General features: G+C 44.2%; 1 protein-coding gene across 1 annotated transcript in view; it reads right to left on the bottom strand.

Annotated features, from left to right (window-relative positions):
• hao2 (hydroxyacid oxidase 2 (long chain)) overlaps positions 1-16477 on the bottom strand; it is a 68593-nt gene extending 52116 nt beyond the window's left edge. Inside the window, exons 1-2 of the mRNA XM_068040765.1 lie at positions 16393-16477; positions 15679-15788 (exon numbers count right to left, since the gene is read on the bottom strand). The gene's annotated coding sequence lies outside the window, so the exon portion shown is untranslated. The remainder of the gene's footprint in view (positions 1-15678; positions 15789-16392) is intronic.
• Between the last annotated feature and the right edge of the window lie 1876 nt (positions 16478-18353).

The following is an 18353-nucleotide window of genomic DNA, read 5'->3' on the forward strand; positions in this document are numbered from 1 at the left end:
AACAGGGCTGTGTTCTCGCACCCACACTTTTTGGGATTTTCTTCTCCCTGCTGCTTTCACATGCGTTCAAATCCTCTGAAGAAGGAATTTTCCTCCACACAAGATCAGGGGGCAGGTTGTTCAACCTTGCCCGTCTAAGAGCGAAGTCCAAAGTACGGAAAGTCCTCATCAGAGAACTCCTCTTTGCTGACGATGCTGCTTTAACATCTCACACTGAAGAATGCCTGCAGAGTCTCATCGACAGGTTTGCGTCTGCCTGCAATGAATTTGGCCTAACCATCAGCCTCAAGAAAACGAACATCATGGGGCAGGATGTCAGAAATGCTCCATCCATCAATATTGGCGACCACGCTCTGGAAGTGGTTCAAGAGTTCACCTACCTAGGCTCAACTATCACCAGTAACCTGTCTCTAGATGCAGAAATCAACAAGCGCATGGGTAAGGCTTCCACTGCTATGTTCAGACTGGCCAAGAGAGTGTGGGAAAATGGCGCACTGACACGGAACACAAAAGTCCGAGTGTATCAGGCCTGTGTCCTCAGTACCTTGCTCTACGGCAGCGAGGCCTGGACAATGTATGCCAGCCAAGAGCGACGTCTCAATTCATTCCATCTTCGCTGCCTTCGGAGAATACTTGGCATCAGGTGGCAGGACTATATCTCCAACACAGAAGTCCTTGAAGCGGCCAACATCCCCAGCTTATACACACTACTGAGTCAGCGGCGCTTGAGATGGCTTGGCCATGTGAGCCGCATGGAAGATGGCAGGATCCCCAAAGACACATTGTACAGCGAGCTCGCCACTGGTATCAGACCCACCGGCCGTCCATGTCTCCGTTATAAAGACGTCTGCAAACGCGACATGAAATCGTGTGACATTGATCACAAGTCGTGGGAGTCAGTTGCCAGCATTCGCCAGAGCTGGCGGGCAGCCATAAAGACAGGGCTAAATTGTGGCGAGTCGAAGAGACTTAGTAGTTGGCAGGAAAAAAGACAGAGGCGCAAGGGGAGAGCCAACTGTGCAACAGCCCCAACAATCAAATTTCTCTGCAGCACCTGTGGAAGAGCCTGTCACTCCAGAATTGGCCTTTATAGCCACTCCAGGCGCTGCTTCACAAACCACTGACCACCTCCAGGCGCGTATCCATTGTCTCTCGAGATAAGGAGGCCCAAAAGAAAGAACACTAATTCCATATTTCTACCACATCCCCACCTGTCTATATTTCCCTACCACCAACCTATACTAGGGGCAATTGCTAATGGCCAATTTACCTATCAACCTGCAAGTCTTTGGCTTGTGGGAGGAAACTGGAGCACCCGGAGGAAACCCACGCAGACACAGGGAGAACTTGCAAACTCCACACAGGCAGTACCCAGAATTGAACCCAGGTCACTAGAGCTGTGAGGCTGCGGTGCTAACCACTGCGCCACTGTGCAATCATGTTTGACAAACCTGTTGGAGTTTTTTCAGGATGTAACTAGCAGAATAGATAAGGGGGAACTGGTGGATGCGATACATTTAGATTTTCAGAAAGCTTTTGTTAAGGTCCGAAACAAGAGGTTAGTAAACAAAATTAGAGCACATGGGATTAGGTGGAATATACTGGTACAGATTGAGAACTGGTTAATGGACAGAAATCAGACAACACGAATAAATGGGCCATTTGCAGGTTGGCAGGCTGTGACTATTGGGGTACCGCAAGGATCAGTGCTTGGGCCCCAACTATTCACAATCTGTATCAATGATTTGGATGTGAGGAACAAATGTAATCTTTCCAATTTTGCAGATGACACAAAACTAGGTGGAAGTGTGATTTCTGAGGAGGATGCAAAGATGCTTCAAGCGGATTTGGAGAGGCTAAGCGAGTGGGCAAACATTTGGCAGATAAAATACAATGTGGAGAAATGTAATGTTATCAATTTTTGTCGGAAAAACAGGAATACAGAGTATTTATTAAATGGTAAGAGGCTAGGAAGTGTTGAACTTCAAAGGGACTTGGGTGTCCTTGTTCATGAGTCACTGAAAGCTAACTTGCAGGTACAGCAAGCAATTAAGAAGGCAAATGACATGTTGGCCTTTATTACAAGAGGATTTGAGTATAGGAGTGAAAATGTCTTACTGCAATTACTGCGAGCCTTGGTGAGACTGCACCTGGGGTATTTTGTGTAGTTTTGGTCTCCTTGCCTAAGGAAAGATATACTTGCCATTGAGGGAGTACAACAAAGGTTCACCAAACTAATTCCTGGGATGGAGGGACTGTCCTTTGAGGAAAGTTTAAATAGACTGGGCCCTTATTCTCTGGAGTTCAGAAGAATTAGACCTGATCTCATTCAAACATGCAAAATTCTTATAGGGCTCGCCAGCATAGATGCAGGAAGGATGTTTTCCCTGGCTGGGGAGTCTAGAACAAGGGGACACAGTCTCAGAATAAGGGGCAGCCCATTTAGGACTAAGATGAGGAGGAATTTCTTCACTCAGAGGGCGGTGAATCTTTGGAATTCTCTGCCCCAGAAGGCTGTGGAGGCTCACTTGTTGAGTGTGTTCAAGACTGAGATCGATAGATTTCTACATATTAAAAACATCAAGGGATATAGGGATAGTGCAGGAAAATGGTGTTGAAATAGAAGATTAGCCATGATCTCATTGAATGGCAGAGCAGGCTTGAAGGGCTGAATGGCCTACTCCTGCTTCTATTTCTTATGTCATTATGTTCTTATGTCTCCTCCATGGGTATAAGGACATGCAGCCATGCTTGTCCCCCACCAGTTAACTCCTCCTGCTTCCAGTTGCGTGCCACCTTATTCTGCAAGAGAAAGGGAAGTGTGTCAGTGAGTGTGGTTCAACATATTTGAATGATGTGGCTGGCGTGGTTGAATAGCTGGCAGTATGTGCAAGCTGTGAGATATGGGTGTGAGTTGTCTAGCAGTGCTAATGTGTGAGGTTGAGGTGAAGCCATGAATGTTAGGTTTGAGTCATGATTGATAGGGATTGTTGATAGGTAAGTGAAGTGGGTGTTGTGCATTGAGCAATGTGTGAGGTCATTCAGGTCCTTGGGGCTACACTCCTGACATTGACTGCCAGAGTTATTTGTTTCCAATGCCTTCTGGGAGTTTGCTTAGAGGGCCTCTTGGCCTCCTATGCGTAGAGCTCATCTCTCCTCCTCTGCGCCTCTTTGGCCAAGGTCTCCAGTGCAGCGTCAGACACCCAGTGTTCTTCCAGCTCACACCCTCTTCTGCAACCAGTTCCAGCACCTACTTCAGCTACAATGCAGCTCTTCTTTAAGAGGTGCTTGTTTTAAGTCGTGTCAGCAAGCTTTAAGTGGTGCTAGCCTCTCATGATTTGCGCCCTCTGCTCAGGTGTGCAGCCACTTTGCAGTGCACTTAGCTCTAACTGCATGCAGAAATCAATTAAAGAGCAGGCAGCACAAAGTTTGCATGCTGCCTGCATCAGAAGCATGTGGGTTAATAACGCATTGAGATCCCCATGCCCATTTTCGGGCCTTATGAAATTTCACAGTGGATTTTAGACACAGAAGGTAATTTTGAGCAAACTGATATTGGTGCTGTCGACAAGGTATAAGATGGACTTATGGATTCAAACAGTGAGCAGGGACCATGGAGCTGGGTGACACCCATGTGCTCACTAGCATTAAAAATTAAAGTTGGAGTTAGAGCTCAATGGTAATTGGAGAATATGGGAGGGGGTTAGACTTTTTTTTAAGAGAGGGAGTTGATGGCAGTTTTGAAAGGAAGTAGGGGAGTGCAAAGAGATCTATTTAAAATGTCAGTGACCACCAGGAAAATGCTTACTTCGATACAGTTTATCTCTGGTCCATTGAAATTCCCAAGATGTTACAAGTATTAAGCGACCCATGGTCTCAGTGATACCCTAATTTTACTGATTTTCAAGCTATGTCTAGGTACAGACATTGAACATTTTCTCAAGAAATAAGAGATTTCCAACTAATTTTGATTGTACAGTTGATAAAGTAAAATTGCAAAGTTAAGACCAGTGTTGTTTTCCTATTACATTGTTTGGCGTACAGGTCTTCTAAAGAAATTATTGAGAGTCCTGCCATAGTGGGCCACTTGCTTGGTCGATTTACTGTTACAGGGCCAAAGTTTCAGAATACACATAGCCGGTGTGGTACTAGGACAACTGCTTTTCTTGATCTATATTAATGACCTAGACTTGGGTGCACAGGGCTCAATTTCAAAATATGCAATGACATAAAACCTGGAAATATTGTGAACTGTGAGGAGGATAGTGATAGACTTCAAGAGGACATAGAAAGGCTGGTCGAATGGGCAGACACGTCGAAGATGAAATTTAATTCAGAGAAGTGTGAAGTAATATATTTTGTTAGGAAGAACAAGGAAAGGCAATATAAAATAAAGGATACAATTCTAAAGTGGGTGCAGGAACAGAGAGACCTTGGGGTTTATGTGCACAAATCATTGCAGGTGGCAGGGCAAGTTGAGAAAGCGGTTACGAAGGCATACACGATCCTGGGTTTTATAAATAGAGTCCAAAAGCAAGGAGGTTATGATGAACCTTTATAAAACACTGGTTCGGTTTCAACTGGAGTATTGTGTCCATTTCTGGGTATCACGCATTAGGAAGGATGTGAAGACTTTAGAGATTTAGAAAAGATTTACAAGAATTGTTCCAGGGATGAGGGACTTCACGATGTGGATAAATGGGAGAAGCTGGGGCTGTTCTCCTTAGAGAAGACAAGGTTGAGAAGAGGCTTGATAGAGGTGTCAAAATCATGAGGGATCAAGACAGAGTAGTTAGAGAGAAACTGTTCCAATTGGTGCAAGGGTCGAGAACCAGAGGACACTGATATAAGGTGAATAGCAAAAGAAACAACAGCAACATGAGGAAAATCTTTTTTACACAGTGGGAAGTTAGGATGTGGAATGCACTGCCTGAGAATGGTGGAGGCAGATTCAATCGTGACTTTCAAAAGGTCATTGGATAAGCACCTGAAGAGAAAAGATTTGCAGAGCTACGGGGAAAGGGCTGGAGAGTGGGACGAGTTGATATGCTCTTGCAGAGAGCCGGCATGGACACAACAGGCTGAATGGCCTTCTTCTGGGCTGCAACCATTCCATGATTGTATGATTTTATAACTGCAACAGTTCTTGCAAGCACCAAATATCAAGCCTCTCTCAGCAACCAGTTCTGGCATCACTCCGATTTAATCTGTACATAAATGACCTGCCTGTGACTAACTCACGGAAATTTATCTATGTTGAATATAATGCCTTCACCACTAAAGCTGGTGACTTTTCCACCCAGTAGCTTGAAGAATGGATACAGAACAAGTATCTTTCCAGCTCACCTATCAGATCAGTTGTAATGAATCATGTGTCCATGAAAATGACAAGCTCTTTAATTATGATCTGTTTGGCTGCCTCTGCCATCTCCGACTTCTACCTCTTATTGCTTTCAACCCGCCTACCAACTCAGCTCCCACTCTTACTTCATTTTGTAGCCTCTCCCCATCTTTCCACAGCTCTCATCAACTCAGCTCCTGCATGAAGTCCATGATGGAGAGGCGATGGTGTAGTGATATTGTCACTGGACTAGTAACCCAGAGACCCAGGGTATTACTCTGGGGACATGTGTTCGAATCCCACCACAGCAGAAGGTGGAATTTGAACTCAATTAATAAATTGGAATTAAAAAGCTAGTCTAATAACGGCCATGAAACTACTGTCGATTGCTGTAAAAACACATCTGGTTCACTAATGTCCTTTAGGGAAGGAAATCTGCTATCCTTACCTGGTCTGGCCGACATGTGACTCCAGACCAACAACAATGTGGTTGACTCTTACATGCCCTCTGAAATGGCCTAGCAAGCCACTCAGTTGTATCTAACCGCTACAAAGTCAATAAAAAGGAATGAAACCGGACAGACCACCCGGCATCGACCTAGGCACCAGCAATGACTATGGCAAACCCAGCCCTGTCAACCCTGCAAGGTCCTCCTTACTAACATCTGGGGGCTTGTGCCAAAGTTGGGAGAGCTGTCCCACAGACTAGTCAAGCAACAGCTTGACAAAATCATACCTTACAGACAATGTCCCAGACACTGCCATCATTATCCCCGGGTATGTCCTGTCCCACCGGCAGGACAAACCCAGCAGAGGAGGCGGCACAGTGGTATACAGTAAAGAGGGAGTTACCCTGGGAGTCCTCAACATCGACTCCGGACTCCATGAAGTCTCATGGCGTCAGGTCAAACATGGGCAAGGAAACCTCCTGCTGATTACCACCTACCGCCCTCCCTCAGCTGATGAGTCAGTACTCCTCCATGTTGAACACCACTTGGAGGAAGCACTGAGGGTGGCAAGGGTGTAGAATGTACTCTGGGTGGGGGACTTCAATGTCCATCACCCAGAGTGGCTCAGTAGCACCACTACTGACCGAGCTGGCCGAGTCCTAAAGGACATAGCTGCTAGACTGGGTATGCGGCAGGTGGTGAGGGAACCAACAAGAGGGAAAAACATACTTGACCTCGTCCTCACCAATCTGCCTGCCGCAGATGCATCTGTCCACGACAGTATTGGTAGGAGCGACCACCGCACAGTCCTTGTGGAGACGAAGACCCACCTTCACATTGAGGATACCGTCCATCGTGTTGTGTGGCACTATTACTGTGCTAAATGGGATAGATTTCGAACAGATCTAGCAATGCAAAACTGGGCATCCATGAGGTGCTGTGGGACATCAGCAGCAGCAGAATTGTACTCAACCACAATCTGTGACCTCATGGCCCAGCATGTCCCCCACTCTGCCATTACCATCAAGCCAGGAGACCAACCCCGCTTCAATGAAGCGTGCAGGAGGGCATGCCAGGAGCAGCACCAGGCATACCTCAAAATGAGGTGTCAACCTGGTGAAGCTACAACAGAGCACTACTTGCATGCCAAACTGCGTAAGCAGCATGCGATAGACAGAGCTAAGTGATCCCATAACCACCAGATCAGATCTAAGTTCTGCAGTCCTGCCACATCCAGCCGTGAATGGTGGTGGACAATTAAACAACTAACTGGAGGACGTGGCTCCACAAATATCCCCATCCTCAATGATGGGGGAGCCCAGCATATCAGTGCGAAAGATAAGGCAGAAGCATTTGCAACAATTTTCAACCAGAAGTGCCGAGTTGATGATCCATTTCGGCCTCCTCCTGAAGTCCCCAGCATCACAGATGCCAGACTTCAGCCACTTCGATTCACTCCGCGTGATATCAAGAAACGACTGAAGGCATTGGATACTGCAAAGGCTATGGGTCCTGACAATATTCTGGCAATAGTACTGAAGACCTGTGCTCCTGAACTTGCCGCGCCCCTAGCCAAGCTGTTCCGGTATAGCTACAACACTGCCATCTATCTGGCAATGTGGAAAATTGCCCAGGTATGTCCTGTACACAAAAAGCAAGACAAATCCAACCCGGCCAATTACCGCCCCATCAGCCTATTCTCAATCATCAGTAAAATGATGGACGTTATCATCAACAGTGCCATCAGGCAGCACTTGTTTAGCAATAACCTGCTCAGTGATGCTCAGTTTGGGTTCCGCCAGGGCCACTTAGCTCCTGACTTCATTACAGTCTTGGTTCAAACATAGAGAAAAGAGCTGAGCTCAAGAGGTGAAGTGAGAGTGACTGCCCTTGACATCAAGGCAGCATTTGACCGAGTATGGCATCAAGAACGCTGGCAAAACTGAGGTCAATGGGAATCAAGGGAAAATTCTCTGCTGGTTGGAGTCATACCTAGCGCAAAGGAAGATGGTTGTGGTTGTTGGAGGTCAATCATCTCAGCTCCAGGACATCACTGCAGGGGTTCCTCAGGGTAGTGTCCTAGGCCCAACCATCTTCAGCTGCTTCATCAATGACCTTCCTTCAATCATTAGATCAGAAGTGGGGATGTTCGCTGATGATTGCACAATGTTCAGCACCATTCGTGACTCCTCAGATACTGAAGCAGTCCGTGTAGAAATGCAGCAAGACCTGGACAATATCCAGGCTTGGGCTGATAAGTGGCAAGTAACATTCACGCCACACAGTGCCAGGCAATGACCATCTCCAACAAGAGAGGATCTAACCATCTCCCCTTGACATTCAATGGCATTACCATCGCTGAATCCCCCACTATCAACATCCTAGGGGCTACCATTGACCAGAAACTGAATTGGAGAAGCCATATAAATACCATGGCTACAAGAGCAGGTCAGAGGCTGGGAATCCTGCGGCGACTAACTCACCTCCTGATTCTCGAAAGCCTGTCCACCATCTGAAAGGCACAGATCAGGAGTGTGATGAAATACCATTCACTTGCCTGGATGGGTGCAGCTCCAACAACACTCAAGAAGCTCGACACCATCCAGGACAAAGCAGCCTGCTTGATTGGCACCCCCATCCACAAGCATTCACTCCCTCCACCATCGACGCACAGTGGCGGCAGTGTGTACCATCTACAAGATGCACTGCAGCAACGCACCAAGGCTCCTTCGACAGCACCTTCCAAACCCTCGATCTCTACCACCTAGAAGGACAAGGGCAGCAAATGCATGGGAACACCACCACTAGCAAGTTCCCCTCCAAGTCACACACCAGCCTGACTTGGGACTAGATCGCCGTTCCTTCACTGTCGCTGGGTCAAAATCCTGGAACTGCCTTCCTGACAGCACTGTGGGTATACCTACACCACATGGCCGCAGCGGTTCAAGAAGGCAGCTCACCACCACCTTCTCAAGGGTAATTAAGGATGCGCAATAAATGCTGGACTAGCCTGCGATGCCCACATCCAATGAATGCTGCCTTGATGGAATACTCTCCACTTGCCTGGAGGAGTGCAGCTCCAACAACACTCAAGAAGCTCGATACCATTAAGGACAAAGTAGCACGCTTGATTGGCATCCCATCCACTACCTTAAACATTCACTCCCTCCGCCACTGTCACACAATGGCAGTAGTGTGTACCATCTACAAGATGCACTATAACAACTCGCCAAGGCTTGACAGCACATCCAAATCCCCAACCTCTACCACCTAGAAGAACAAAGGCAGCAGATGCATTGGAATGTCACCACCAAATTCTCACTGCCCCTGCAAGTTCCCCACTTAGTTACACATTGTCACCGTTCTTCACTATTACTGAGTCAAAATTCTGGAACTCCTTCCTTAACAGCACTGTGGGTGTATCTACATCACATGGACTGCAGCAGTTTAAGAAGGTGGCTCACCACTACCTTCTCAAGGGCAATTGGAGATAGGCAATAAATGCTGTCCTAGCCAGCAACGCTCACATCCCACAAATGAATAAAACAAATATGGCAGAGGAATTGGGACAAGGATTGCTAAAAACTGCGATGAGACATAGACTAGTAGGAAGAACCGTTAGATGGAGAATGTGAAGCAATACATTTTTCAATTAAGAACGAGGAAGGGAAATAAACTTTACATAGTAAGATTTTAATTGAAATGGAGAAGTAGAAGGGGGACTTAGCACAAAAAACAGGTTGTTAAAGGGTTATAAAATAGAAAAGATCGATTGGGCTGAATTTTACCAGCCCCTCGACGCTGTTGGTTGCGATGTGGGGGCTGGTAAAATGTTGCGGGGAGAGGCCCGCCTTGACCCGCGACATCGAGAAGAGCCCGCCGCATATTACCGCCAGCGGGGGGCCTCGGTGTGGCCCCCCCCCCGCTCCTGGCGGCGGGCCCTTCATCTGCATATTTAAATTTACATTAATTACATTCAAAGGAACTCCACATGGATTTCCGAGGCGAGAACCTGGTGGGGACAGGGGAATAATAAAAGTTTCAGGGCGGGAGGGGTGGAGGAGCGGGGAAATCAATTTTTATTGGATGTGGGGATGGTGGGAAGGGGTTAGCGGCCAAATGTTATAAGTTTTGGAACGAAAGCTCGGGTAGGGAGAAAGGAATGTGTTGGTCATTTCGGGCATTGAAATGAGCATTGTGGGGGTTGGGGAAGGGCTATCCACATATTTCGTACTGTTTCATAAAAACTTGATTCTGCTGCCCGTTTTAAAATTTAATGTCATACTAAGGGCTTAAAGCCCTTTGAAAATGGCGCCAGCGCCTGCATAGTGGCGCCAGACGCTGTTGCCAGGGATGTGGAGACCACCCCTACATGTCATTGGGGTCGGGTGCTCCGCCCCCACTATTTAAATTAGCCCCTGCACAAAATATCACAAGGGCTCCCCTGTGGCCACTGAATGCGGGCACCCCGCCGAGTTCAAAGGGCACCACTGTGGAGTGCGGCACCCGAATAAAATTCAGCCCATTGTTTCTACTGGTTAGTGGGACAATAATGAGAGGGCATAAATTGAAGATAATCATAAGAACAGGAGTAGGCATTGAGCCCATTGAGCCTGTTCTACCATTCAGTTAGAACGTGGCTGACCTAAATCTCAACTCCATTTGCCCACCTTTGCTCCATATCCCTTGAAACATTTACCAAACACAAATCTATCGATCTCAGTTGTGAAAATTTCAACTGACCCAACTGTAAGTATTTCAGGAGTGAGAGCTCGATATTTCTACCACCCTGTGTATCAAAAAGTGCTTCCTAATTTCACTCCTGAATGGTTTAGCTCTAACCATGCCCCCTTGTTCAGAGCAATAGCTTCTCTATCAAATCCCTTTATAACTTTAAAGACTCGATCAGATCACCCCTTAACCATCTAAAACTCAAGGGAGTACAAACAAAGTTTATGCAACCTTGTCTCCATAATTTAATAATTTAAAGAATTAAAGAGGCGTTATAAAACATTTACACGGAGGAAGGTTGGAATGTAGAATTCTCTGCCACAACCCATTGTTGTAGAAAACTGTATTAAACCCTTTTACAGGAAATTAGATCATTTAAGATATCGGGAATGAGCAGTTGGATCTTGGAGAGTAAAGCATGGACACAAATTGCATGAGCCATGATCTGTTTCTATGCTATAATGTTTCATTATTCTATGAAATGCAGTGAACATAAAAATGGAAGTTGTGCATTTGTGCTAGCCAAATCATTACACTTGTGATGGTACTACAAACCTAGCAGGAGCCAAGCTGAGTTAGGGCTACCAGTGGAAGGACAGTCAGGTCGATGTGGCTAGCTAGAGTTGAGTCTGTGCTGCCAATGCGATCCAGGAAAGCAGTGTCAGTGGAACCCAGGTCAGGACTGTCAATGGCCACTCAGATTGGCAGCCACTGAAAATAACATTGCAGGTGCCAGTGAGAACTGAATTGTTGTTTCCAGTGGGAATCATGTCGATCTGGGTTAGGATTACCAACAGGAGATGGGTCAGTATTGCCAGCAGGAGTATGGTTGATGATGAGAGATGATGCTGCATCATCCTAGATCTGCCAATCCTTTGGGTGCTATTGCTCAGAAAGTTCAGTCATACAGTCTGATTTGACCTTTATAAGCTGGTATGTATAATAGACTTTGAAAGATCTTGTTTTAGGTAGGCTTTGTTGACTTCACAAGTTTATCAACAAAATATTCAATATTGATGCTGATTTCATACCTATATAAATGCTTGGGAAATGTGCAAATAGCATTATTACAGGAAGGACCCAGTTAGCTGGACCTTTTTGTGTCAAGAAAGAAAAAAAGACCTGCATTTATGAAATGCCTTCTAACTCTTAGAAATGTCTCTATTATTTGGTCATTATCACATTACTGTTTGTGGGAGCTTGCTGTGTACAAATTGGCTGCTGCATTTTCTACAACACTTAAAGTACTTCATTGGCTGTAAAGCGCTTTGAGATATTCGGTGGTCACGAAAAGCGCCTTATAAATGTAAATATTTATTTATTTTCTAAGTGTTTCAAACAGAATGGAATGCAGCTACTGACATTATGTGTGTATGACTGTAGCTGTTGCACATAGCAATTAGTTAAATGATTAACTGGTTTTGGTTGAGAAAGAAATGTCGGGCCGAACACCAGAAGAACTCCTTGCTCTTCTTTGAGACGTGCCATGCAATATTTAATATCCACCTGAAGAGGCAGACATTCAGACTGCCTCAGTACTGTCCTGGAATAACAAGCTACTTATTTTCTCAAGTCCTGTGCATCTACAGTCTTCTTCCCTTATGTTGCCTGACATCCAATTTCTATATGGGTGAGGTAGATTATAGTTTATAGAGAATTAGCTTCCATATACTTTAATACCATGACAGATAAGGATGTAGCTATACTTCAGATACCTTCTAGTACTGTAAACTGTAACAATAACAGTAGCTTGCATATATAACGCACTCTTATTACAGAAAAATGGTCCACAGTACTTTAGCTGGGATGGAGGGGGCATGTGGGAGGGGGATGCGGTGCGCAGCGGGGTTGTGGGGGGCGGTGGTAGTGATAGATAAAAGGGACAAAGGAACTTATACCAAGCTGTAGTGGGATAGTTGGGAGAGGTGACCAGAAAATAGAGCTGAGGCACCTGAAGGTAAAGGAGGGGAATTCATGAAAATGTAATAGAGATTTTGAAAAAATGACCAATTGGATAAATAAAGGAAATGCAGTACATTTGATATATACAGATTTTCAGAAGATGTTCCATACGAAGTCACAGAAAGTTGTTGAGGCAGGGAACACTTTATTTTTAAAGAAAAAATTGGATAAATATTTGAAGCAGAAGATAAAAGGTTGTGGGGGATCAAAGAACAGTTTTGCTCCAGAAAAGAGACGATGGGCCAAATAGCCTCCGTCTGTGCTATAAACATATTTTGGTTCAATGGCTCTAAAACCAGAGTTGGAGAATCAGAAGTTACTGGAGAGGATACAAGGTTCGAGGAGGTTGCAGAGATAGGATAGGGTCAAACAATTGAGGGGTTTGAAGATGTGGCTGAGTATTTTACAATATTTTGGGGAAGGGGAGCTAAAACAAGTCATTAAGGAATAGCTGTGGGACAAATCATGGGTGACTAAAATTTGGAACAAGTTAAAGTTTATTAAGATTGTGGGATAGTAAGTTGGTAATGAGAGAAATCATGAAATTGTACATTTGTCTTGGGTGGTTACACAAAGCAAGCAATATTGAATCAGCAGTTAGTTTTGCATTCTGTCCAATTTTCTTTTCCATTCACTTATTGCCAAAGAAGTTATTACTTAACTATACTAACCAAGCCCTTTAATTGTTAGTAGGATTAATAGAAATCTCTTACTAAGTTCTTCTTTCAATGTTTTATGCAAAGAATGGATAATGGATTTGTGAACCTTTAATTTTGACTGTATTAATTACCAGTGCAGTTTCCAAGGTCTGCAAAGAAGCTCTTAAGTAGGGTGAGTGCTGCCAAGAAAGAAGCTTCTCTCAATAACATAAATTTTCATCTATGTTGTTTTCATAAGCCTTATATTTATAATGGAACATGCTCGAAAGGCTGAATGGCCTACCTCCCTTGCAATAATTTTCCACCTCATTATGCTCATTACATACAGTTTCTATTCCACCACACTGTTCACCCTCAATTCAGAAATGGGATACTTTGAAACAAATACGAATATAAATCAGTAAAATTCAGAACAAGAAAAATGCAAATCTGGTTATGTAGATCAAACTGTTCTTTTTTGCCTTGATAAAGTAATAGTTTAGGAACTGTGTTTTCCTCTGAACATTTTGACTGAGTATAATAAACATACTATTGAGGCCACTTGTAGTTAGAAAATAATTCTAGAGCTCAAACCTACAGTGGAGCCAGGGTGTGGCATGAGGGTTGGGGGTGGGCAGATGTGGTTATGACTGTGGATACTAGATTTGTTTACTTTTAAAAAAAAATGCACCAAAAGGCCAGAAAAACTAAGTGAATTTTAAATAGATATCATCAGTAGTTATCATCAGCTGACTAAAAAACTTATATTTATACAGGATATCATGTCTCCCAAGATATGCAAACATGGTTCACAAACAATAAATAGCAAAGTCACTATGTTGCTATGCAGGTGGATATGACAGTCAATTTGCTCACAGCAAAGTCCCACAACAACAATGAGATGAATGACCAATTTATCTGATTTTGTATAGGTTCAATTGAGGAATGTTGGTCAGGACACCAGTAGAACTCTACTGAGAAAGTGCTACATTGGTGGAAGTGCCAATCTTTTGCATGACACAGTAAACCAGATCTATCAGTCCACCATTAGGTGGATGTAAAGCATCCCATGACGCTGTTTAAAGAGGTGCAAGGAAGTATTCTTGGTGTCCTGGCCATCATTTATCCCTCAACTGTTATTAAAAGAGATTATCTGGTGATTAATTTAATTACTTTTTGTGGGATCTTGCAGCATGCAAATTGGTTGTTGCATAACTACATTTCAAAAGTACTTGTACAAAAACAAAATACGAAAAGTCATCGACATGAAGCGTTAACTCTGTTTCTCTCTCCACAAATGCTGCCAAACCTGCTGAGTATTTCCAGCATTTTCTGTTTTTACTTCAAAACTACTTAATTGGGTATGAAGCACTTTGGGATGTCCTAAGTTTGTGGAAAGTGCTACATAAATGCATGTTCTTTCTTTTAATTCATTAATAGGAAAAAGTACCATAATCATAGTAAAAATTATTTAGATTGAAATAATATAAAATATGTAAATATAGTTACACGATATACAAGACATATGAACATAAATGCACTTGTTTGCTGACATTATGTATACAAAGATGGTACTGTCTTCAATACTACTGTATCACCAAAAGTTCAATATACTGGTGTTTATGAACTGCAAAACTATACTAATCAATTCAACAATTTCTTAAAAGGGTTTTATAGCAAGGAAATTTCTAGAACAATAGCTTAAAATCAGTAAAAACCAAAATTTAAAACCTGAAATGAAGAACACTTATAAGCCTCTGAGGCATAATGGCAGAGGAAATTAAAGTTACATTCCCATAGGTATAGCATTAAACATTTGCTTTAACTTGTTTTCTTGTGCTATAAATATTATCAAAAGAAAATCAGGTTAGATTTATCTTCCTTTCCGGTTGAAAACCTGCTATGAGTGTCATAGACTGCACCATGATCAGACAAGTGATGTTAGAAATACTTTCACTCACAAGATGTCAACCACGCTGTGGCGATATCATATATGCTAGTTGGCTATGATAATTTCCTTATCTACTTTCCCACTCTACCTTGGGTTGGCATGATTTAGATATTTTCTTACTTATCAAATACACTGTACTTTACAAAATATCCCAGTTTTGTTTTACAATGTCATTCAAATATTTTAACCTTATGGAAATTCGATCAACTCCAGTTGAATAAAAATATATTTGGTACGGTGTTGTGAAGCAAAAGGTAAAGAATGCATTAATTTCATTGCTGATTTCATGCAGTCACTCTCGTCCCAAAAAGACTGAAATACTCGAATTCAGGCACCTCAAAAATGATCAATTCATCACACACCAGAAATAAATAACAAGCAACGAAAAAAAAATCCAAACATTACGTGGTCTCTGTTTGTGTGAAAAGCAATTGTTCCAGCATCGAGACAGAACCTTGGCCCTCAACATACAAGCGTCCAAACCAGATCATGAAACTACTGTGAAACTAAAAAAGGGGCGGAGGCACACCTATCAATTTATTTGGGCGATTGCTTATAGTAAGGTATAGAATGACCCGAATCTATACATATGTAAATCATTCCTACCTTCAATCTTCAAGAAGTCCTAATTTTCTGGTATTTTGAAGCTGTTCTGTTTTCCTTTATTTCTTTGTTAAGAATAGCATAAATCAGCAGCATCGTTCTATTCGACTGTGCTAAACACCCAAAAGGATCCAAACATACAAGCTGTCACCTAACCAGACAGTTTAGGGTTCATGTAATACAAAAAGTATAAAAAACTACCAGGGATTAACTCTCTGTGCAAAGCCAAACAGTGCTAACCTTTGTGTTGCAGAGGCATGGGCTGCCAGAATTGTGCTGAGCCTGTGCCATCAAGGGAAGTAATCCCATCCTTTTGATTACTGACTATTGTGAATCTTGCTGTACAGCTAACCACTGCTGTTCTGTCATGCTACTGTGTTGTGTGGAATGATTAGCACTATTATGTGTCACAGTATTTCTTTCTTTGTTTCTTTCCTATGGATTTAAAAAAGAAATCTTCTTACAACCCACTTCCCTTCCCCCTTCTCCCCATCAGCCCAACATCCCTCCATATCTATAGTATCCTTTTGGATCAAGACGCTAAGATAATTTCAGTTTGTGGATATCACTAGGAAAGCAATAAATGCTCTTTCTTGATCCACAAACCAGGGCACATTTTAGAAGATAGAAAGGGACCCCTTTCCTGTCAAAAATTTCCTCCTTTTCTATAGATTCTCCTTCATACAATGAGCTTGTAATTTTTAAAAAGATATATACCTATGTTCCAGTGTAGGTCCACTTGGAGTGGAAGGGCACCAAGGCTAGGAGGTCTAGAAGCAGAGTGCGCACCCATTTTCTTTGGCAGGCTTCATGTGCCAATCATTTTGGTTGTGAATCTGGGGGCTTCTAATGAACAAGTGCTTATTCACTATGAGAAAGCATGACTCCCCATCCCCAACCCCTCCTTTTTACTTACTGCTCACATACACGCTACATTACCAGGATTTAGACACCAAAGAACCACCAAGTGCACGTGATTTTTACAAAATAATGTTTTAGAGACAAATATCTTTGTGGTTGCCTTTCATCCCAACTTGTCAGTAAAAGAAAGTTTGGCAGGTCACCAAAAAAGGGTATTGTGCATATAAAGTTGAGAGTTGTGCATGTATGTGTTGTTCAGGAAAAAAAATGAGCCAACCAGAAGCAGGCTGACACAGGATTGCAACAGTCTTCATTCAGACTCCTGTAATTCATATGAATTTGCTTCAGTTGCATAATCATTCCTGAATGGAAGAAAATATGGGGTATGATTGTGATTATATTGAGTTCTACAGATCCCAAATAGAGCAACCTGCTGTTACCTAATACAGCAGAGAGATTCCTGGGGCCTGCGGCACCAGATGGGCAACCGCTCAGGGCACCAGGGTCAAGGGTAAGCGAGTGTGCAGCGGCCCAAAGCGTTTTCTGCTCCTTCTGTATCTCTGCTCCTCCCATGCTCTTGCTGTCTCTGGGCTCATGCGCTCTCTAAGCTCCTGCTCTCTCAGTTCTCCTGCTCTCTTGTTCCTCTGCACTCTCCAGGCTCCTGCTCTCCCCTGGCTCCCGCTCTCTCTGTTCTCCTGCTCTCTCCGGGCTCCTGCTCTCTCTGATTTCCTGCTCTCTCTGATTTCCTGCTCTCTCTGATTTCCTGCTCTCTCTGATTTCCTGCTCTCTCTGTTCTCCTGCTTTCTCTGTTCTCCTGCTCTCTCTGTGCTGGTCTATCTGTTCTCCTGCTTTCTCTGTTCTCCTGCTCTCTCTGTGCTGCTCTCTCTGTTCTCCTGCTCTCTCTGTTCTCTTGCACTCTCTGGGCTCCTGCTCTCGCCGGGCTCCTGGTCTCTCTGTTCTCCTGCTCTCTCTGTTCTCCTGCTCTCTCTGTGCTGCTCTCTCTGTGTTGCTCTCTCTGTTCTCCTGCTCTCTCTGTGCTGCTCTCTCTGTTCTCCTGCTCTCTCTGTTCTCTTGCCCTCACTGTTCTCCTGCTGTCTCTGTTCTCCTGTTCTCTCTGTTCTCTTGTGCTCTCTGGGCTCCTGCTCTCGCCGGGCTCCTGCTCTCTCTGTTCTCCTGCTCTCTCTGTTCTCCTGCTCTCTCTGTGCTGCTCTCTCTGTGTTGCTCTCTCTGTTCTCCTGCTCTCTCTGTTCTCCTGCTCTCTCTGTGCTGCTCTCTCTGTTCTCTTGCTCTCTCTGTGCTGCTCTCTGTGTGCTGCTGTCTCTGTTCTCGCCCTCACTGTTCTCCTGCTGTCTCTGTTCTCCTGTTCTCTCTGTTCTCTTGTGCTATCCGGGCTCCTGCTCTCGCCGGGCTCCTGCTCTCTCTGTTCTCCTGCTCTCTCTGTGCTGCTCTCTCTGTTCTCCTGCTCTCTCTGTGCTGCTCTCTCTGTGCTGCTGTCTCTGTTCTCCTGCTGTCTCTGTTCTCTTGCCCTCACTGTTCTCCTGCTGTCTCTCTTCTCCTGTCCTCTCCATTCTCCTGCTCTCTCCGGGCTCCTGCTTTGTCAGGTCTCTGCTGTCTCCATGCTGTGTTTTCCCTATGCTCCTGCTCTCCCCCTGCTCCGCTGGTTCTTTCTCCATGCTTTGCCCTGTCTCCAGGCTCTTGCACTCTTTATGCTCCGGTACTCACCAGGCCAAGTATTGACAGAATCTTCAGTGAGAAGCAGGCATACCTAGCCTACTGATGTCTGTAAGTAAATATCTGTTTTCTTAGAAGTATTATTA

The sequence above is a fragment of the Heterodontus francisci genome, chromosome 10 (genome assembly GCF_036365525.1).
Source record: "Heterodontus francisci isolate sHetFra1 chromosome 10, sHetFra1.hap1, whole genome shotgun sequence".
NCBI classification, from domain to species: domain Eukaryota; kingdom Metazoa; phylum Chordata; class Chondrichthyes; order Heterodontiformes; family Heterodontidae; genus Heterodontus; species Heterodontus francisci.